This window comes from Neophocaena asiaeorientalis, unplaced genomic scaffold (assembly GCF_003031525.2).
Source record: "Neophocaena asiaeorientalis asiaeorientalis breed wild unplaced genomic scaffold, Neophocaena_asiaeorientalis_V1.1 scaffold150, whole genome shotgun sequence".
NCBI lineage: Eukaryota > Metazoa > Chordata > Mammalia > Artiodactyla > Phocoenidae > Neophocaena > Neophocaena asiaeorientalis.
The window spans coordinates 17,546,240-17,570,836 of record NW_020176571.1 but is presented as its reverse complement, the minus strand read 5'-3'; positions in this window follow the sequence as shown (position 1 = coordinate 17,570,836).

Genomic DNA, 24,597 nt, shown 5'->3' with positions numbered 1-24,597 from the left:
CAGGTAGGAACACTCTCAAGAGTGAAAGGGGACATTTTTAATAATTATGCCATAGACCAACAGACGTAAAATGGACCTATCCTAGTAGATACTGAAAAAACATTTACTGACTACAAATATTACTTATGGTATTTATTTTTATATTTATTTTTGTTCCTTTCTCATTATGAATCTTGTCATTCTCTCTTATCCCATCTCTCCTTCACTGTCATCCAATTTTATCTTTACTTTCGAAGTCAGAACTCGAATTGTATCCCATCTTTAATGGTAACCTAACTCTTCCATGAATAGATCATCACTACTCTGAATGTCAGACTGCCTCCCAGGAATTAGAGCTACATTTGATTGATTCCAAATATGATTATTCGGTGCCTACTATATAGCAAACTCTTAGCTGGGCTAGGCAGCACTGACCAAGACAAGCAAAGTCTTTGTCTTCAGAGAACTTACATTCTTGTGCAGTTAAGCAGACAATACACATACAGATATTACAATCTCAGATTGAGGCAAGTGCTATAAAGGATATAAAATAGAAAGATTTGGTAGTCAGTGATGGGGGTTTTAGGAAAGTCAGTCTAGAGAAAGAAGACATGGAAGCTGAAATCTGAATGAATGAAAACCCCAGGCATATGAAGGGCTGGAGAAAGTGCCCGAAGCAGAGGGAGCAACAAATACAAAGGGCTGAGGGTGGATGAGCTTGGCAGCACACTGAGGAACAGAGAGGTCATATGGCCAGAGCCTAGTGAACAAGCGGGAGAACAGTACAGCTGTGGTCGGTGATCACTGGCTTTGAAGTAGGATAGACCCACATTACAATGCTGACTCTCCTTATCCCAGTGGTATGCCTGGGCAAGTTATTTACACTCTCTGCATCTATTTTCCAGGGTTGATGTAAGGATTAAACAAGATAAAGGAGTGTGAAGCATCCTATACATGGTAGATACCATATAAATGGGAGATGCTAGAGTTACAAAATTACCTTGAGTTTCCCAAATGAATGCTCCTAAAATAATTCATAAAGGACTGTATTTGTAACCTACTAACCCAAAGACTAGACAAAAATCAAAATTAGTATCATCTTTAAGTTTTTTGTTTTTACACTTCTCTGCTGGTCATCAAAAATTCACATATGGGGTCAATCTAAATATAGATTGGGCAGAATAAAGATTGATATAAGTCATTTATCATTTCTGGAAACTCCTCTGGAATCCCAGACCTGGTGCTCTTTACCTGTTTTCTAATCCCCTTGTCTCAGTGCCCCTTACACATCACTGTGAATTCTCCAGCTAATATAACCAATACTTAGGCACCATGTTCCCTATCCTCTTTTTAACCCTCACCACATCCAACTCTGCATTTTTCATAGAATAACATAGTGTTGTTTCTAAAGAAATCCCAAGCTAGTCAGTCCATGCTGAAAGGGATGAAGATTTCTAGTTAGAACTTGGCTTTTTTGTGCTTGTCCTGAGCTGCACTTGTTGTGTAGGTGCCATTCCAGCCGCCCTCCACTGAAATGGACAGTGTATAAAGTCCTTCGTGCATCTCTGCAGGTGCATTAATTATAGACTACCTGGATGCATCTAGAACACTTGGCAGTAGCAAGACAGTAGTTAATATTCTGTTAAACAATGTTTCCAGCGGTGTGTATTGTGGACAACAGACAGTCAGATAATGGCTCAGTATAATCCAGGAGTCATTTGATCATACCAATTGCATCCCTACTCAATTTTGTTGCAAAATAAATCTTTTTCTTTGATAATAATCCTTGAAAGTTGATAACAGGTATCAGCCTTGGAACAAGGTATAGGAGAGTTATATTTACTGTCATGAAAATAATTTCTAGTCAGGGAAATTCATTAGCATTACCGAAATGTTGGCTCTCGTATGCATATGCCCTAGTTCTTTACTGAAGCCAGGAATCCCGAAGGCATTTTCTTACTTTGTCTTCAAATGTGGAAAAACTCAGTAGTGCCAAAGATTCATTTTTTTAAAAAGATGAATCTGAGTGGATTCTTCACTAAATGCATAAGAAACGGAAGCAATTTGAATGACCTGTGTTGAAAATTAAAAAGCACTCATGTGGAAGAATCAGCATGTGGATCTCTCATATGAAGAAGAATAAAAGTAATTAAATCATCCTTTTTTAGTTAGTCCAAAGAAAACCCACCAAGATGAAAACAGTTTGCCAGCTCATTAGGTAAAGTACACAAAGGCAGTCAGAATTCTTTTAGCTTCCTTGAAGTTCAGGGTAAGGGAATAGACCAACCAGTATAGAAAGACTGTTCAGGTACCTGTCTCCCCCTCACACACCCTTAGAGAATATCACCTCTACCAAAAGGATAGCCTGTTTCCCTAGTCTTATTTTTATTTAGCTAAGAAAGGTCTTTTGAGAGTAATTTCTTGACTTGTAGAGGAAGATGCGGGTGATGGCAGGGGCTGAGGTTTTTCTTAGTAGACAGAAAAGAATTACACTGTGGGAACTCACCAGTTCCAGAGGAGGTGAGTTTTCAGATATTTAATGTCATTCATCTTGTAATAATATCAAGGAAGGATCTACAAAAGAAAGTCTTTTACGGCTAAGTTTTAGTAGCTCCTTCAGTTCCCTCAATGGACAATTAGTGACTAATAAAAACAGCCACATTGAATATGAGAAGGGATAGAGCAGAGGAAACAAGAACAGAATCCTTTGGGAAGGGAAACAAGCAGACATGTGCCAATACTTAAATTTAATACTCATTGTGAACTAGATCTTTTTCTTGTTCTTCTGTGTTTACCACTTCCAAAGGACATAGCCCAAGTCTCATGAGGAAAAAAAGCTGCCTTTCATCTGGCTCAGTAATTTTATGTAAAATTACCAGAGAGGGACCCCTTCAAGGGCCTGAGAGTGGGCTCTCGTCTAACACTCTGAAATGAATTGTCCAAGGGGACACATGTACTGACAAAGCAAAAGGCTTTATTGGAAAGGGGTGCCAGGGCAGAGAGCAGCAGGGTAAGGGAACCCAAGAGAACTGCTCTACCTCATGGCTCACAGTCTCAGGTTTTATGGAGGTGGGGTTAGTTTCCAGGTTGTCTCTGGCCAATCATCTTGCTCGTGCCCGTATTTGGTTCCACTCAAGGCCCTCCCTGGTGGCACATGCATATCTCAGTCAAGATAATTCCAGCACAAGGGTTTCTGAGAGGCTGGCAGGACATATTATGGGTTGGTGCCTGCTCCCTCTTTTTGGCCCTCCCAAATTCTCCTGGTTAGTTTTGGAGGCAGCTTATCAGTTCCATGTTCCTTACTGGGACCTCCTGTTGTGAGACAATTTATGCAAGCGGTTATTTTCATGCCTGGCCGGGGTGAGTGGTTTTGGTCCACAGTTCCCTACCACCATCACTACAGACTAGGAAAAATACACTGACTTAAGGGAAATAGCATAATGGTATTTCATTTACCTCTGGAATCATGGACTCATAAATACAAGAAAAGTACTTTTCTGAAAGTCAAACTTCTGAAGTTTCCATCAAAAACCGCAATTATACTCTCTAATCCTTAGCACCTAGGTTGTGTCTCAGCCCCAGTCTTACACTTTACTGAGTCCCATGGGCACAGGTTCCCAGAGGATTTTGTCACTGAGGTATCTCTTCAGCACTGGAATTGACACTGAATCCACAACCTCTTTCTTTTTCCCATTATGGCACAAAAAGACCTCCAGATTCTTATGCTTCTACCCTCAGAATCATCTTGGACATATTACCCCTTTTCTTCATGAATAATTCCATTCCATTTATTGCAGTAAATGTGTACTGGACCCTAATAAGTGCATGAGATACAAGGCTGAATAAAAGAACAATCCTACCTTCAAGAGACTCAGAGTGTGGTGTGAAAGAAAGACACATACACAAGTGACAACAACACAAGTTGGACCAAGATCAGTTCTAGCGGAGACATGCAGAGTGAAATGACTGAGGAGTAGAGTTTCAACAGGCAGAATGTGAGGAAAAGCATTAGAAGCAACTGTGACAACATGAGCACAAGCAAAGCATGAGAAACTAGTGAGTACATTCAAGGAAATGAAAGTGACCTGTACATGGAGTAGATGGAGAAATTCGGTCAAAGATGAGGCTGGACAGCTCATATATGTACTCTGTCTGTCAGCACAGATCACCAACTGTGATCATTCCTCTACCCTGTGTTCTTTTCACACACTTTCTCTTATTCCTGTTGCCAGAGAAGATTTTTCAGTTAGTTCATCTCTTCACGTTTGATCTGTTGAACTAGATTATAAATGCTTAAGGAAAGAAACCATGCCTTCTATGTTTTTTTATGTACACCAAACAAGAGCAAGTGTTGTACACAAAAAGCAGTCTTGGTGATTCTGTGTTGTGCTGGCACACTCCTCCAGTGCCTGTGGTCTTACAGGCAATTTTCTTCACAAGCAGAGACTCCAGTGGAGAAGTCAACATCCTTAGGCAGTAACTAGTGACCAAGATAGGGGCACGGGGAGGAACCCAATTTTGGCTAAATAGAAGGAGGCCCGAAAGATTATAACATTCATGATTACCTGATTATTAGAAAATGGGGAAAATCTTAAAATGCTGAAATTCCTACTGCCTCTTCCAACAACTGTCTCAAACTAGAAACAATGGGTTAGAAAGTCCAATTTCAAGATCTACTGAAAATCATCAGCCTGAAGCATTTTATTCTTTTTTTATCTCCTCCTACAACAATATTTCACAGTTCAAGTTTTGTCTTTACTTGTCCTTTTTACAATCTTTTTCACAATTTTAAAGAATGTAACATGCATTCTGTGGCAGAAGAAAAAAAAAAAAAGACAGGATAGCACCAGATTTACTCTGACCTTTTTAAGCTTCCAAATTTAGTTAGTTAGCCATTTCTATCCTCTGAGCTTTTCAGAAGCTCATGTGTTGGAGAGAACTAAAAATGGCAAACCCTTCCAAATTACCGGCATTTAAAAGGTTAAACAGTTTATTTTTATCCCACTAGCAGAGAATGAAAGCTCCTGTGTGTTCAGGCTTGCTATGACAAAGATCACAGCAAGGAACTGGAAATGATCTGTGCTTAACCCTTTCCATCTACAATCCTCAAATCTCACTCTGGGGATTTTCTTTCCAAATTTTGCAAAGTGTTAAACTGTGGCTCTCAAGATTGGTCACAAGGCAGCACAGCTGCTCCCTTTCTTCCTCAGAGTTGATCATCTCTGTCCTTAGAAGTCCAGAGTGCAGGATTCAAGATCCCCCCAATATGGAACTCTCACTGCAATCAACAGACTTCACTCTCTGGGCTGCTTCGGGGAGCATATGATTCTTCTATGTAGGGCAGTTTTCCCTCAAATGAACATTCTGATTCACGTTAATGGATTGCTTTCTCTGTGACCAGAAATAACTATTTTCAATGATATTGAGTGAAGCAAGAACCAGACTCATACCTTTTCTGTAAAAAGGTACAATGGCATAAAAGGGCAGTTAGGAACTTCAGAAGGAAATACTTAACCATTTATAAGGTATATGCTTTACTTCTCTCTCTCTGTCTCTCTCTTTCTGAAGATTAACTCTAACAATTAGTTTTATAAAGTCACCACTTTGGGGCACACATGCAGAAGGTGAGAATCCCAACAGTAGATGGTGGACGCTTTGTCTTATCACCTATGAATTAGGCTTGTGTGAGACACTGTACCTCGTTCAAGAGAAATGGGGTCACCAAGAAGCAGGCTCAGCAAAGGGAGGGACGCATCCAGCTACTTAACAGCTTTGATCCTTTCTTCCTCTCCTCCAGACAACTCTCAATTTCCTACCAAAATAGCCATGGCTTATCTTTTCTTACTCATTTCAAAACCTGCTTTGAGAACACATAAATGGGTGGCAGAATTTCCAAGCATGAGAAAAGTGAACTACCCACTCTCACAAAACAAAGAAAGCCTGCTGCGCTGTTAAAAAATGAAAGCATTAAAAGTGGAGTTTTTGTTTCTAATATTGATTTGGCCTTTGGAGGCACAGTTTAGGCTTTTGTGACCTATGCTCTGAGAGCCATCCTGGAAAGCATAGTTACGAGGTGTGGTTAAAATACAGGTCTTAGATAAAGAAATTCACTACTTATGCAAAAGCGATTCTCTCTGGGGTCCTAAAACTACATCTCTATTCTCAGAAAACAAAAATGTAAGTGATAATAATGTGTTACATTCCTTGAATATATCAGCTTTACAAAACTACCGCTAGCCTAGGTTTTAAAAAATGTATTTGCTCTCTTCAAAGAATTTTCCTGCATAATATAAAAATTCTCCTTTATTGCCACCTTTAGAGCACAGGGATGATTGGAACACGGGGGAGTCGAATCTTCTGGGGGGTTAAATCCTCAATTCAGCATGTAAGGTGAAAATTACATAATCAAAATTACCGTTAAAAATCCCTCAAATTATCCATAAAGTAGAGTGTACATATTTCTGTATATACAACATTATACAGTAGTTTTTATTCATGCTAAATCGTGGCAACTTCAACCCTGGATTAACAGAAGGAATAAAAGGTCTATGAAATGTACGCAGCTCTCTGGGCGTTTAAAATAGGAAAGGTAGGAAAAGATAGAGGATTGTAAATCTTTCATTTGCTTGCATGATTTGTTCTATTCTCTGTTAATACTTAGCCTCTATAACCTTCATGCACGTTCATAGGATTCTTTTTTTTGGTGAGTATTAAACAAAGTAGAGTCGAATCATACCCCCAAACATACATATGCAGGCTTGATGTGACTCTCCTGTAATCAACTATGATTTTACAAGCCTAATCATTTTATAAAATGCATTTGCATCCATTATGCTATCTGACCCTCATTAGGTAACAGGGACAAGAGTGATCATTCTCAGTTGTAGATGAGGAAAAAGTGACCTGGAAGTTAAGCTGCTTCTTCAAGGTCACTCTGTTCATTAGGGGCAGAACTGGGAATTCAAACCACATCATCTCATTCCCAGTGTAGCAGCTCTTCCAAAGGATCCCACCGTTCAGAAGGCAGTTGACATAGAAACTTAGTGTACCTTTCTTCAGGGAGCTGTAGGGTGTGGAAAAAATGAAAAGAGAAAGGAATTAAAAACAAAACTTGTTGTGGTCACCCACTTTGAGACCCATCTTTGGGAGGAGAATGAGATCTGTGAAGGAACCAGAAAGACATAATTTTAAAAGTTATGGATGGTTTCTGAGAATTCAGAAAAAAAAATTTTTTTGGAAAAAGAGGAAACAAGAACCTAGTAATGTGGCAATGTTTGGATCTTCAGTTACCTAGAAAGACTTACACTGACACTAACCACAGCTGAAATATGAATTTTGCACTAATCCTTGAATGCTACAAAAATATATCAAAGAAGAAGAGGAAAAAGGAGGATGAAAACAAGGAAGAATAGAGAAGAACACAGTACTATATCCTTAAGAGTCATTTCCTCAGAATCTGGAGCCCATTCAGAGCCCATTCATACACAAACACAATAATCATCCAAATTTATGTTTTAGGAAGTGTAGAGGAAGCAGAATTTACTTTTGGATTATTGAATAAAGGCAATAAAAATTGACACTATGAACTGAGCAGCCGAAGAGTTTGTGTTCAATAGGATGGTTCTGTCTCAAAGCTGGCAAAGGCTTTAAAGACTGCTCTTTGAGGAAGTCCTTTTAGAGTTTAACATTCTGCTTTAATCTAATGAGAAAACAGTCAATGCTGGCACTTAACCAAGGGAATTTTTTCCCCCAGGTTGCGATTACCTAATTCATTTCCAAGAATTAGCAGCAGATACTTCTCATTCTCATTCCCATAGTAAAATGGAAAAATTAGTTGTATCCCCCAAATTCTTGAAATAAGTCAAAATGATTTTTGATGAAAAAATTAATAAGATAATTATTTTATCACCCCAAGAAATGAATAGCACTTGGTCTTGAGTACCAAATGTGAGACAATTTTAATGACCAAGTTGTGGAATCTGGAATCTAGTCCTGATGTTCAAAGGGATATCAATAGGATTCAATATTCAAAGGGGAGATAGGGGGTTGAGAGAACACAGTTAAAGGCAGTGTTTAAAAAAAATATAGAACATTTTGTGTTTATACTATGATTGTTTTTTAAATCCTTCAATAAACATATTACATATATTTTAAATGAGGACAAAATAGAAACTTTTTCAGATAAAAGAAAACTGAGAGAATTCATTGCCGGGAAACCTGTATTAAAAGAAGTTTTTCAAGCTGAAGGGAAATGATGCTGAATGTAAAGTCAAATCTATATACAGGAATGAAGAACACCAAAAATGGTAAATAAGTGGGTAAGTAAGAGATTTTCTTATTTATTTTCTTCCGAAAATTTTCCTAAATGACAATTGACTGTTTTAAACAAAACTAAGGTGATAAAAATCAGAAAACAGTAGTTATTTAACCAGGGGAGCAGTGGTGCAAATGTTCTATATCTTGATCTAGGTAGCATTGTATGTGTACGTATGTAAGTTAAAAGTCATCAAACCTTCACAAGTCATACCTGATTTTACTATGTGTAACTCTTCTTCAATAAAGTAGTGTTAGAATGGAAAAAACATAAGGACACAGAAAGGTTTGAAACCAAGTGATATGAAAAGATAACAGGAAAATAATAGAAGAGAGTAGTGTAGCTGCATTAATATTTAATCTAAACAGTCTTTAAGGAAAAAAATATTACAGGTAAAATTTGTACTTTACAATAATAAAATGTTTAATATACCAAAAAGATTTTTAAATGTAGCCTCAAATATAAAGCCAAAATTGACAAAGCTAGAAGTGAACAATATAAAAATCTACCTTCATAGTAGGACATTTCAGCACATTTTCCCAGGAATTGATAGATCAAACAGGGAAAAAAAAAATCACTAAGTTTATATAAGATTTGAACAGTAAAACTAATAAGCTTAATGTAATGGACATATATAGACTATGCAACCCAACAATTGGAGGTGCACCTTCTTTTCAGGCACAAAGGATATATTTACAAAGATTGACTAGAGTGGGGGCTTCCCTGGTGGCGCAGTGGTTGAGAGTCCGCCTGCCGATGTAGGGGACACGGGTTCATGCCCCAGTCCGGGAAGATCCCACATGCCGCGGAGCGGCTGGACCCGTGAGCCATGGCCGCTGAGCTTGCACGTCCACACCCTGTGCTCCGCAACAGGAGAGGCCACAACAGTGAGAGGCCCATGTACCGCAAAAAAATAAAAAATAAAATAAATAAATAAGATTGACCAGGTATCAGACCATACTTACAGCAAGCCTCAAACAATTCCATTTACCTCAATGTAATTAAATGAAAAAGTCAATGATCAAAACAATATTAGCTAAGAAATCTTTTAAAATGCCCTACTAAACTACTTGTTGGTCAAGGAAGAAATAATCATGTAAATAAAGGTGGGAGTACTGCTATTAATCAGAGCAGAGAGATGGTGTGGTTGTTGGGAAAGAATGTGGAGTTCACAGGTGTTTGGGGTTTGTTTTAACATGGGGGATATAAGAGTGTTTTGTGTATTAATGGGGAGGATCCTCATTAATGATGCTGCTGGTCAGGACAGGGGCAAGTAATTGCATTTACACACACACACACACACGCACACAAGAAACAAGTTTCATGAAGTAATACCCTCACTTATGGGTACTTACCCTTACTTTTGAGACATAAACTCAGATATTTTCTAACATATTTTATTATTTCTATTTTATTCTATTTTTTATGAGAAATTCATATTTAATGAAGTTGTATTGGAATACAGCTATGCCTATTCATTGGTTTATCTAAGACTGAGTCTGAACCACAGCAGCGCAGTCCAGGAGTCAAAACGCCCAAAGAATTAACTATCTGGCCCTTTGCAGAAAAAGTGTGCTGACCCGACCCTGATCTAAAGGATCATTTTTCCCATTACTTCTGATACGATGTTTAGTGCTGTAGGGGGCCTTCCAGTGGTTCCCAGTCCTGGCTTCACACTGGAATCACTGCAGGGGCTACTAATTTGAGCCTCTCTGGAGGTGAGCCCAGGAATCTATATTTACAACCAGTGCAGTCAGCCAGTAGGATTCTGTGCTGTGAACTCCCGGCTAGTAGATGGATAAGTTGTTAAGCCCCAACATTTTGTTATCCCTGTGAGGGGAAATGCCTTCCCAAAGAGGATGAAGATTGACATTGGCAAAACCCATATTTCCTGCTACCAAGAACACTACTTGTAGGGCTCTCAGAACTGAGTGCTTTATTCTATTTTTTAAAAGCTGGTAGCAACTAATTATTTGATTTCACAACCCTAGCAGGTAGTAATCTAAAGTTTGAAAAATCCTACTACCAAATGACTTAATCCTTGCCATTCTTTCTTCTCTCCTGTTTTCCAAGTTGAAGGCAGTGGTCTCAATAGTTTTTTTTTAATAGGCTATGGGATAGCTCATACTCACCATCATAAGAATGCAGCCACCCTATATTTACAAAATGCCTTAGAGTCTTCTGAATGCTGACTCCTGCTTTCTTTCCATGCAATACCCCCAGCCCAATGATGTAAGTAGCACAATGCATTATCCACATTTTATAACTTAGGAAACTAAGGTTAAAAGATATTAGGCAATTTGACCAAGGTCACAGAGTCAATTAGCAGCACACCTATAACTGGTAACTGGCTATTCTGTCTCCAAAACAGTATTCTTTACTGTCCCTATCACCAAAAACCAAAATGTAAGCTAAGACCTGAATTCTACCACATTTCGGGAGACCCAGAATAAACGAAATAGGTGGGATAACAAAGAAAAAAGGATCCTAGTTGGAAATCAAAGGAGTGGGGAGAGATACATAAGAGGCAACGTAAATTCTAATGTCCTATGGACAAAGGGCTAATATAAATATATATGTATACATGCAAAGCAGGATAGCTTATCATTGAGATCACTTATAATAATAAGTGCTTATCCTTACTTGCTAATTCATTTATGTTGGGTTATCATTCAGACTTAAAATTGATGTCTTTGTACAAATTATCAAGTTAATAGAGGTCTGGTTTTCAATAATAAAACATGAAAAAGAAACAGCTATTCAAAAATTCTTGCTTTAAAAAGAAAAAACATGCCTTCATTCTCCTTGGCATCACGAGAAATATTCCCTCAGGAAATTAAAAATCATCCACCATTGTGTGCCTATCTTACTTCCATGATACAATTACAGAAGCACTGAAGATTAGAAGACAAAGGCTTAACTGTTTTTAGAGATAAATTTATTTCCTGTAAGAACATAGACTATCTCCTGTATTTATATACACCTTACAGATCCTAAAACAGATGGTGATAACAAAATAAACCTCTATTTAAATTGAATAATAGCAGAAAGTTAACAAGCACTGGTTCCAGATTTTTAAAAAAAACAAAGAGAAGCACATGTGTTTTCCTTACACCACTGTCTAATGTGGTTGGAAAACACACACAACAGCGATTTACCCTAGGAGCTTTTTGTGTTGCCAGTTTTGGCGAAAAAGCTTCTCTATAAGAGATCTATCAAATAGAAAGTTTTGATAAACTTTCTATTTGATAAACACTTCTAAAAGAGATAAACTACTCTGGAAATGCTGTGATACCGATCATAAAGTTGTTTCAAGGAAGGTTTTAAGATTGCTCATTGGAAGCCCATGCATGGGGTCACAACTTGGGAGCTACCTTGAAAAAATTTTGAATTAACTTGTAGAGACACTTCCAAGGTGATTTAAGGACAGTCTTTTGGAGTTGATTTTAAACAATGACAACCAGGTTTAGTGTCTCTACTCTTTGGAAAACCAAAGATTTAATTGGAAAAGCACTTAACGTTGTCTGCTATGTTACTGGAGTTCTTTTCTTGCATAGTGTTTGTATTATTTTTAACTACTCTCTTTGTATAATCTTGCCCTGTGTTTACCCTACAGTTCCCTTTTGTTTCCTTGTCAACACACTCACTCCCGACCAGCAGATTCTATTATTTTAGCTTACTCAGTGGCTCTCAGATTGTTCATTGAGAAGATCACATCACATCTCACCACAGCTGTTGGCAACATGTCTCGCATGAAATAAATTTTATTTCTTCAATATATAGTTCAGTTAACTTATTTTATCAGTGAACTCAAATGTCCTTTTAAAAATCTGAAAAGGTTTTGAATTTAAGATACAAAAGTATGGGGCTTCCCTGGTGGCGCAGTGGTTGAGAGTCTGCCTGCCGATGCAGGGGACACGGGTTCGTGCCCCGGTCCGGGAGGATCCCACATGCCGCGGAGCGGCTGGGCCCGTGAGCCATGGCCACTGAGACTGCGCGTCCGGAGCCTGTGCTCCGCAACGGGAGAGACCACAACAGTGAGAGGCCCACGTACCGCAAAAAAAAAAAAAAAGATACACAAGTATGCCAGTCTCTAAGGTCTTTTCTAGGATCAGGAAAGGAACACAAATATCCACAATACTATTTACACATAGAAGCTAGATCTTTGAAAGTAATGAACACTCTGCATTCTACTTTCAATTACTAAGTTTTCACTGTAAAAATTGTTATACCAAGTGGAAACTTTGAAGTGCTTTCATTTTCAGTCCACAGGCTTGGAGTGAGGCTCCCAGCATTTGCTTCAGGAGTGACTATAGTGTACCACCCTGTTTGCCTGATTGGTTCAAAACTGGGCCAATGACATAGCAAGGCCACTCAGAGGGATTTTTACTGGAAATAAAAACAGGGAGTTCTCTCTCTCTCTCACTCACTAGAAATCTCTAACATTTCACTCTCATCTTCTTCATCTTCTCCAGTCAATCTAATGTCAAGTTCTAATTTTTAAAAATTCTTTTGTACTATTTTAAAATGCATCCCTTTATCTCACTCAATTCCTTATCATTTTAGCCTCACTTAATTTCTATTGACTCCTAACTAGTTTCCCTGCTTGGCCCCCTTCTAAGCCATCCGATTGTCAAAATAATTTTTTTTAACTACCATTTTCATCATGTCACATTAACAGTTCATATTCTCAGTGATACAGGCCTAAAAACTAGGAAGAAGCATCCACTCCTCTTTCCTCATTCTTCATAGTAAGCTGGTCACCAAGTCCTGTCAAGTCTACCTCCATAAAGTCATCTCTAAATATCCTCCTTGGGGACTAAAATATGAGGACATCATTTGAAAAGAAAGAAAGAAACAAACAAACAAACAAACATACAAAGAAAGAAAGAAAGGCAGAAGAAAAAAATGCAAATGGCTCTTAACATCATGAAATCATACTCAGCCTCATTAATAACAGAAATGTACATTAAAATTATATAACTGAATACTTCATGCCTGCTAGGATGGCTGTATCTAAAAAGCACAGAAAATAACAAGTGTTGACAAGGATGTGGAGAAATTGGAACTATCATACTACCAGTAAAAATGTGAAATGATGGAGCTGCTGTGGAAAATAGTTTGGCAGTTCCTCAAAATGTTAAACAAAAAATTACCATATGACTCAATTATTCCATTCTTAAGTATTTACCCAAAAAAACCTGAAAACGTACTCAAACAGATAGTTTTGTACCAATGTACACTGAAGCATTACTCACAATAGTCCCAAAGTGGAAACAACCAAAGTGTCCATCAACAGATGAATGAATTAACAAAATGTGACCTACATACAATGGAATATTAGTCAGCCATAAAATGAATGAAGGTCTAATAGATGCTACAACATGAATGAACCTTGAAAACATCAAACTAAATAAAATAAGCCAGTCATAAAAGTACAAATATTGTATGACTCCACTTATATGAAATATCTAAAATAAGCAACTTTGTAGACAGAAAGTATATTATAGGCTACCAGGCATAGAGGGTGGGCAGACTGGGGAGTTACTGTGAATGGCTGCAAAGTTTTTGTTTGGGGTGATGGAAAAGATTTAGAAACAGATAGTGGTAATGGTTATACAATACTGTGAATGTAATTAATGCTGCTGAATATACACTTAAAATGGTTAAAATGGCATATTTTACATTATATATATTTTATCACAATAGAAATTTTACTTACATTACGGTAAATACTTCCTTATTAGATCGGCAAAGATTGAACATTTTGAGGCTGTATTACTGTTTGAGGCTACATGGAAACTGGTAGTCACACGATGCTGGTAGGGATGTAGAAAGGTACAATCCCTATGGAGGAGAATTTAGGAATATCTAGCAAAATTACATATGTCTCCTCTACCTTTTAACTCAGCAATTCCACTTTTAGGTATCTATCTTAAAGATACTGCAAAATTACAAAATGACATATGCCCAAGATGTTTCATGTCAGCACTATTTATAACAGCAAAAGGCTGGAAATGAGGGGAATAGAGATGATTCAGAGGTTCCCAATTTTTTTAAGCCCTTAGTTTTTTAGAGCAGTTTAAAGTTCACAGCAAAATTGAAAGATATATATATACACACACACACTGGTTTTGTAAGAAACCACCGAACTGTCTTGGAAAGTGGCTGTACCATTTTGCATTTCTACCTGCAGTGTATGAGAGTTCCTGTTGCTCCACATCCTCAGTAGCATTTGGTATGTCAGTGTTCCAGATGCTGGTCTTTCTAATAGGTGTGTAGTGTTTTAATATGTATTTCCCTAATGACATATGATTCTTTTCATAAGTTTATTTGCCATCTGTATACTTTCTTTCATGAGGTGTCTGTTAATGTCTTTGATCCATGTTTTAATTGGATTGTTTTTCTTATTGTTGAGTTTTAAGAGTTCTTTGTACATTTTGGGCAACAGTCCTTTATCATATGTGTCTTTTGCAGATGTTTTCTCCCAGTTTATGGCTTGCCTTCTCATTCTCTTGATATTGTCTTTGTGAAGCAGTTTTTAATTTTAATAAAGTCTAGCTTATCAATTATTTCTTTTATGAATCATATATTTCATGTTGTATCAAAAAAGCCATCCTATGATCCTATGTTATATTCTAGGAGTTTTATAGTTTTGCACTTTAAGTCTATGATCCATTTTGAATTCATTTTTGTAAAGAGCATAAGGTCTATGTCTAGATTCATTTTTTGCATGCAGATGTCCAGTTGTTTCATCACCATTTTTGAAAAGACTATCTTTGCTCTATAGTATTGTCTTTGTCTCTTTGTCAAAGACCAGTTGACTAGACTCATTTGGGTCTATTTATGGGCTCTCTATTCTATTACATCGATCTATTTGTGTATTCTTTCACCAATACCACAGACTACTGCAGATTTGTAGTAAGTCTTGAACTCGGGTAGTATGAGTCCTCAAATTTTGTCCTCCTCTTTCAATATTGAGTTGGCTATTCTGAATCCTTTGCCTCTGCATACAAACTTTAGAATCAGTTTGTTGATATTCACAAAATTACTTGCTAGAATTTTTACTGGAATTACACTGAATCTATAGATCAAGTTGGGATGAACTGAAATCCTGACAATGTTGTGTCTTCCTGTCTATGAACATGGAATATTTCCCCATTTATTTAGTTTTTCTTTGATATCACTCATCAGATTTTTGTAGGTTTCTCACACAGATCCCGTACATATTTAGATTTACACCTAAGTATTTCATTTGGGCAGCAGTGCTAATATAAATTGTATTGTGCTTTTAATTTTAAGTTCAACATGATCATTGCTGGTATACAAAAACGTAATTGATTTTTGCACACTAACTTCATTTCCTGCAATTTTGCTAAAAACGCTTATTAGTTCCAGGAATTTGGTTTTGCTTTTGTTTTTGCTTTTTGACAATTCATTGGGATTTTCACATAGATTATCAGGTCATCTGCCAACAGAGATAGTTTTATTTCTTCTTGGCCAGTCTGTATGCCTTTTATTTCCTTTTCCTGTCTTGTTGCATTAGCAAGGACTTCAAATATAATGTTGGAAAGAAGTGGTGAGAGGAGTCATCCTTGCCTTGTCCCTGATCTCAGTGGAAAGGCTTCACATTTCTCACCATTAAGTATGATGTTAGCTGTAGGTTTTTTGGTAAATACTCTTTGTCACAAGTTTAGGAAAATTCTCCTCTAGTCCTAGTTTACTGAGAGTTTTTAACATGAATGAGTGTTGGATTTCATCAAATGCTTTTTGTGCATCTATGATGTGATCATGTGATTTTTCTTTTTTAGGCTGTTGATGTGATGGATTACATTAATTGATATAACAATGTTGAACTAGCCTTGCACAGCTGGGATAAATCCCACTTGGTCATGATATACTGTTCTTTTTATACATTGTTGGATTCAATTTGCTAATATTTTGTTGAAGATTTTTGCATCTATGTTTATGAGAGATATTGGTTTGTAATTTTCTTTTCTTGGAATATCTTTGTCTGGTTTTAAAATTTGGATAATAATAATGGCCTCATAGAATGGGTTAGGAAGTACTGCATTCCCTTTGCTTCCATTCTCTGAAGGAAATTGTAGACAATTGATATAATTTCTACCTTAGATATTTAGTAGAATTCATTGGTGAACCCTTTTGGGCCTGATGTTTTCTGTTTTGGAAGGTTATTAATTATTGATTCAATTTGTTTACTAGATATCAGCTTATTTAGATTGTTTATTCTCCATGTGTGAGTTTCAGCAAATTGTGTCTTTCAAGGAATTGGTCCGTTTAATCTAGGTTATCGTAGTTGTGAGCATTGAATTTGTCATAGTATTCCTTTATTATTCTTTTAAGGTCCATGGATCTATAGTGATATCTATTCTTTCATTTCTGATATTAATAATTTGTGCCCTCTCTCTGTTTTTCTTATTTAGCCTGGCTAAAAGTTTATAAGTTTTATTGATCTTTTCAAAGAGTTAGCTTTTGGCTTCATTGATTTTTGCTATTGATTTCCTATTTTCAATTTCATCGATTTCTGCTCTAATTTTTATTATTCCTTTTCTTCAGTTTACTTTGGATTTAATTTACTCTTCTTTTTCTAGTCTCCTAAGGAGGAAACTTAGATGATTGAGTTTAGATCTTTCTCCTTTCTAATATATGCATTCAATGCCATACATTTTCCTCCAAGCACTGCTTCAATTACATCTCACGCATTTTGACAAGTTGTGTTTTCATTTCACTTCATTTTCAAAATAATTTTGAATTTCTCTTAAGATTTTTTCTTTGTCTCATGTGATGTGTGTTGCTTAATCTCCACATATTTCAGAATTTTTTAGTTATCTTTCTGTTATTGATTTCTGGTTTAATTCCATTGCGATCTGAGGGCAGGCATTGTATAATTTCTATTCTTTTAAGTTTGTCAAGATGGGTTTTATGGCCCCAGATGTGGTCTGTCTTGGTGAATGTTCCATGTGAGCTTGAGAAGAATGTGTATTCTTCTGTTTTAGATGAAGTAGTCTATAGACGTCAATTGTAACCAGTTGACTGATGGTGTTGTTGAGTTCAACTATGTCCTTACTGATTTTCTGCCTGCTGGATCTGTCCATTTCTGATAAAGGGATATTTGGGAAATTCTTTCTCTCTCCTTCACTTTTGAAGGATAGCTTTGCACAGCAGAGAATTCTAGGTTGGTGGTTTTTTCTCTCAACATTTAAAAATATTTTACTCTATTCTCTTCTTGCTTGCATGGTTTCTGAGGAGAAGTTGGATGTAATTATTTTTTCTTCTGAGCTAAAGTATTTTTTCTCCCTATGACTTCTTTCAGGATGTTATCTTTATCTTTTATTTTCTTTACTTTGAAAATAATATGCCTATATGTAGTATTTTTGGCATTTATCCTGCTTGGTGTTCTCTGAGCTTCCTAGATCTGTGGTTTGGTGTCTGACAATAACTTGGTAAAATTCTCAGTCATTGTCATTTAAAATATTTCTTCAGTTCCTTTCCCTCTTTCTTCTCATTCTGGTATTCTCATTATGTATATGTTACACCTTCTGTAGTTGTCCCATAGTTCTTGGATATTCTGTTCTGTTTTATAGTCTTTGTTCTCTTTGTTTGTTTGGTTTGGGAGGTTTCTATTGATATATCCTCAAGCTCAAAGATTCTTTCCTCAGCCATGTCCAGTCTAGCTCATCAAAGTCATTCCTTATTTTTGTTACAGTGTTTCAATCTTCAGCATTTCTTTACTGTTCTTTCTTAGGAATTCTTCCTCTCTGTCTACATTGCTCATCTGTTTTTGCATGCTGCACATCTTTACCCATATTAACAGTATATTAATCATAATTGTTTTAAATTCTCAGTCTGATCATTTCAACATCCCTTCCATATCTGGTTTTGATGCCTGCTCTTCAAATTGTGTGTTTTGACTTTTAGTATGCCTAGTAATTTTTTCTTGATAGCTGGACATGATGTACCAGGTAAAAGCAATTGCTGTAAATAGGCTTTTAGTAACGTGGTGGTAAAATTTGGGGAGATGGAAAGTGTGGGAAGAGGGCAAGTGTTTTATAGTCCTATGGTTAGGTTTCAATCTTATAGTGAGCCTGTACCTCTGGATGGTGAACTTCGCAGTGTTTCTCAGTCCTGCCCCCTCCACCATTAAGTGGGATAGGATGGTTATAGCTGACTAGGGTTGGGTATTTCCCTTCTGCCAGGTCAGTTATGTTCTGCTAATACTGAAGCAGGTTAGGCTCTGGTTAACTAGATTTTTTCTGAGAGCAGGGCTTGTTAAGAAGAACAGAGTGCTCAGGCACATTTCAAAATGGTTGATTTGCCCTCCCTCTACTAGAAGCATGAGGGTTTTTTTATCCAATATTCACTATGACACCCTGGTTGAGCTCCTGGAGATAAAACTCACAAAAATGTGTGTGTGTGTGTGTGTGTGTGTGTGTGTGTGTGTTTCAGGGTTGGGGGGGATTCTGATGGCTAGATTCCCCTGGATTTTTAATCTCTCATACTTGTCCATACTGAGCTTCCAGAAATTCCTCAAGTTTTCTTATCTCAGTACCGGTTCCTGTGGCAGTTCCCACTCATGGGTCTTTAGTTCAGTAAGCTGTGATTCCCTGTATCCTCCTGTCTGTCTCTCCAATCTCGGGGCAGTGCTTTACCTCGTGTCCTCACCTCTCTTACAGATACATGAAGAGTTGCTGATTTTTCAGTCTGTTCAGCTTTTCCCTTGTTAAATGGAATATCAACATCCAAGCTCCTTACATGTGGAACCAGAAACCCAAACTTTCTTGATTACAACATCCTTAATGAGTCAGTAATTTTTTAACTGAATGCCTGAAACAAAAGAAACATCTAACAGTTCTGTTTATTAAATAGTTAGGTCCAGCTTACATAATAAATATTTATGTCCTAACATCTTAGTAGCCATTTGAAAAAGAATAACACACATTAATTGAAATAAAAGGTAATTTTTTCCTTAAATAACCTTAGCAAGGAGATGTGTGAACCTATTTGGTGCTGTATAACTTCTCAAACCTTAATATCAGATTGAACCCCAACTCCCTCATTTTCTACTCCACATTGATTTTCATGTGATATTTGCCTTCTATCACAGCAACCACCAGAAATCCAGCTTTGCAAAGCTGTGACATCACCAAAAGGAATATGCCACAATCTAAAGTTGAAACAGCGATTTACTTCAAGCTAGTTGTTTGTGCAGTCTGAAAAATATCAAATATTACTGTGTTTCTCTCAAGAATTTAGAACACCTTACAGTGCACTTGAGAGTTAGCTGCAATGCCCTGGGGATTGATAAATGGTACATCCACCCAAAGGAGTCATATGCAGCTGTAAACAATTGTGAGCAGTATCTTTTTATCTGCCTATGCAATGATCTTCAGTATGTGTTGTTAAGTAAGTAAGATGGGAAGAAAAAGTGTATAAAGAATATTAGCAAAAGAAGGAAAAAATATGAATATAAATGCATCTTTCTTATATTTAAAAACTGGGAGGAGAAACCATAAAATTATTTCTAATATTCCCCTACAGACACAGGAAGGTAACAGAGTGGAGGGGTCTGAGATATAAGTTAGATTTTTCTAAATATACCCTGCTTTTTACTTAGGAAATGTACACATATTTTACATAATTACAAAACAATTTTTGAAAGCAATCTCTAAAAATAGAAAGCTAAATGAGGCAAATGAACTTAACTTCATATTGATTTTGTGGCATAACCACACAGAGAGTAACTACTTCATGTCATTTAAAAAAACAGGAATATAAAGCTAGTGGGAAATTATTCAAAGGTATTAAGAACTACAAAGACATATTAGGCTGTCACCAGTTATCATATTCTTGCTGGTAGTGTTGGTGTTGTTACTCAGAGACTATTTTGTGTGTGCTATGGGTTAAAACAAATAAGTAATTAGTTGATGTTGTTGAGAACTTAATGTGAAACGAAGTAGATACAGATGTAAACTATATAAGAGTAAAGACTCCTAGTCCTGTAGTTGAGTTGGAAGAGTCAAAATGAGTTCATGATATATTTTGTCTTAAAATATACATATATTTCTTAACTCTACCCCCAGAGCAGCATCCAGCATCAATCCAGCCCTACAGAGGAAAGCCAGTATAACACCATAACTAGTTCATTTCTTTTCCCTTTAGTGGAGACAATGTCCCCTGGGCCCTCCTGGGAAGCAGTCACCTGGTGGGTTCTCTGGTTTTATATAATTAATTGACACCACTATACACACTTCTATTAGCCTTTTAAACCTCTTTCTCAATTCTCAGACAAAGGCAGTTCCAGCATCTCAATTTCGTTTATTGTAGGTTGTTTCTTCCCGCCTCAAGCTTCAAGCAACCATCCCAGCAGGGTATTAGGATTGGTTCCAGGTGTACTTGTCAGAACATTTAAGTCCTGAGTTATGGAAGGATAAACCAAATCAGTGTACTCTCACTTACCCCACTTTATATTCTGTCCCTCAGCTCCAGCACTTTGAAATCCATTGCAAAACATTTTACCTTGATTTCTGCCAGTACACGCTAGCCAGGTCCTGCAGGTTTTGGGGTGACTAAGCCCTTTCCTCCTACAACAGGAAAAATAATTTTCAGGTGGCCTGTGCTAAGACCTAATCTTAGTTATTGGTTTAGAATAATGGGATGTAAGGGCAGATCCAAGGAAGTCAAGTGTCATCTTATGAGGCTGCTGCCTCAGATGAGGACTTTCCATGGTATCCAGGCAATGGAAATGGGGAGTGTGGGAGTGGACCAATTATATTAGCAAATGGAATCTGGGAGTTGGAGGTTTTCAAGTACATCCACCCAATATCCCTATCTTGCTTCTCTAGGGCCTCAGCCCTTCCCTAAGGGTTTTGACTTTACTCTAGAAGACTTTACTGGTATAGTCTTCTTTCTAACTCTACTAATCTCACAGTTAGGACTTCCCTAGTGGTGCAGTGGTTAAGACTCCACCTGCCAATGCAGGGGACATGGGTTTGAGACCTGGTCTGGGAAGATCCGACATGCCACAGAGCAACTAAGCCCGTGTGCCACAACTACTGAGCCTGCACTCTAGAGCCCGCGAGCCACAACTACTGAACCCACATGCCACAACTACAGAAGCCCATGTGCCTAGAGCTCATGCTCCACAAAAAGAGAAGCCACCACAATGAGAAGCCCGCACACCGCAATGAAGAGTAGCCCCCGCTCACCGCAACTAGAGGAAGCCCACATGCAGCAATGAAAGCCCAACACAGCCAAAAATTAATTAATTAATTTTTTAAAAAATCTCACAATAAGGTCCTGGGCCTAATTTTCTGTACTATTTACCCTCTTGCTTCAGAATGTGAGGATCTCTTTAAATGCTACCCTAGAGGCCTTCTGACTTTCACATTGTAACTCAAGTTAATAGTTGACTGACCCGAACCAGTTATTTTCTTTCTTTGACATTTAACAACAAGCAACTAAATTCAAAATTTTTGTAATTATTATTGCCCTCTTACCTCTTAACTACTAGAGAAATTGTATTAGCAGTGCATCTTCTCCAGCTATTCCTAAGAAAATCAACCACAGGTCTCACTACTTGTGATGCTACAGCATACCAAGCATTGTCATCATCACACTTCCATCAGAAATGTGAGTTTTGTTTCCATCTGGTCAATAGTTATTCAGTTTTATAAACTTACTCCTGTATCAACTGTCTTGGTTGGTGGTGCCCCAGAAGCAGACACTGATTGAAGGATTCAGTGCAAGTAGCTGAATAGTTTATCTGTGAGGTGATCCTAGGAAATACCAGTACAGTAAGAATGTCAGTCAAGGAAGAAAAGGAAACCAGTAAAATCTATATTATCAAACAATAACAACTGTGGGCAACTGTAGCTTAATTCCACTGTAGCTTTATTCCTTCAATAAATGGTATAGAATACATGACTTAGAGTATCCCTACCCGAGGAGCAAGGGTTCTGGATTCCTTAGTTGAGGGCTCCATGAAGAGAAGGGTAATGCATAAATTTCCCAGAATTGCCATCCTGCCCATAAAGATCTCCAGTGACCAGAGAAAACCCTGAAGCAAAGAGGTATAGGAGCACCAGAAGGCAGAGAGCAGATGCAAGAAGAGCTACAATTCTGCTGCCTGGGGAAAGCAAACCACATTCACAGAAAGATAGACAAAATGAAAAGGCAGAGGACTTTGTACCAGATGAAGGAAAAAGATAAAACCTCAGAAAAACAACTAAATGAAGTGGACATAGGCAACCTTCCAGAAAAAGAATTCAGAATAATGATAGTGAGGATGATTCAGGACCTCGGAAAAACAATAGAGGCAAGGATGGAGAAGACGCAAGAAATGTTTAAAAAAGACCTAGAAGAACTAAAGAACAAACAAACAGAGACAAACAATACAATAACTGAAATGAAAACTACACTAGAAGGAATCAGTAGCAGAATAACTGAGGCAGAAGAACAGATAAGTGACCTGGAAGGCAATGGTGGAATTCACTGCTGGGGAAGAGAATAAAGAAAAAAGAATGAAAAGAAATGAAGACAGCCTAAGAGACCTCTGGGACAACGCAACAACATTCGCATTATAGGGGTCCCAGAAGGAGAAGAGAGAGAGAAAGGACCAGGGAAAATATTTGAAGAGATTATAGTCGAAAACTTCCCTAACATGGGAAAGGAAATAGCCACCCAAGTCCAGAAAGCGCAGTGAGTCCCATAAAGGATAAACCTAAGGAGAAAAACGCCAAGACACATAGTAATCAAATTGGCAAAAATTAAAGACAAATTATTGAAATAATAAGGAAACACAAGCTTTAAATGACACAATAGACCAGAGAGATATAATTGATATTTATAAGACAGTCCATCCAAAAACAGCAGGTTACACTTTCTTCTCAAGTGCATATGGAACATTCTCCAGGATAGACCACATCTTGGGTCACAAATCAGGCCTTGGTAAATTTAAGAAACTGGAAATCATATCAAGCGTCTTTTCCGACCACAACACTATGAGACTAGATATCAATTACAGGTAAAAATCTGTAAAAAAATACAAACACATGGAGGCTAAACAATACATTACTTAATAACCAAGAGATCACTGAAGAAATCAAAGAGGAAATCAGAAAATACCTAGAGACAAATGACAATGAAAACACGATGATCCAAAACCCATGGGATGCAACAAAGCAGTTCTAAGAGGGAAGTTTATAGCAATAGAAGCCTACCTCAAGAAACAAGAAAAATCTCAAATAATCTAATCTTACACCTAAAGGAACTACAGAAAGAAGAACAAACAAAACCCGAAGTTAGTAGAAGGAAAGAAATCATAAAGATCAGAGCAGAAATAAGTGAAATAGAAACAAAGAAAACAATAGCAAATATCAGTACAACTAAAAGCTGGTTCTTTGAGAAGATAAACAAAATTGATAAATCTTTAGCCAGACTCATCAAGAAAAAGAGGGAAAGGGCTCAAATCAATAAAATTAGAAATGAAAAAGGACAACTTAGAACAGACACTGCAGAAATACAGAGCATCCTAAGAGATTACTACAAGCAACTCTATGCCAATAAAATGGACAAACTGGAAGAAATGGACAAATTCTTAGAAAGGTATAACCTTCCAAGACTGAACCAGGAAGAACTAGAAAATATGAACAGACCAATCACAAGTAATGAAATTGAAACTGTGATTTAAAATCTTTCAACAATCAAATGTCCAGGACCAGATGCCTTCACAGGTGAATTCTATCAAACATTTAGAGAAGAGCTAACACCCATCCTTCTCAAACTCTTCCCGAAATTGCAGAGGAAGGAACACTCCCAAACTCAGTCTATGAGGCCACCGTCACCCTGATGCCAAAACCAGACAAAGATACTACAAAAAGAGAAAATTACAGACCAATATCACTGATGAATATAGATGCAAAAGTCCTAAACAAAATACTAGCAAACAGAATCTAACAACACATTAAAAGGATTATACACCATGATCAAGTGGGATTTATCCCAGGGATGCAAGGATTATTCAGTATATGCAAATCAATCAATGTGATACACCATATTAACAAACTGAAGGAGAAAAACCATATGATCATCTCAATAGATGCAGAAAAAGTTTTTGACAAAATTCAACACCCATGTATAATAAAAACTCTGCAGAAAGAGGGCATGGAAGGAACCTACCTCAATATAATAAAGGCCATACATGACAAACCCACAGAAACATCATTGTCAATGGTGAAAAACTGTAAGCATTTCCTCTAAGATTAGGAACCAGACAAGGATGTTCA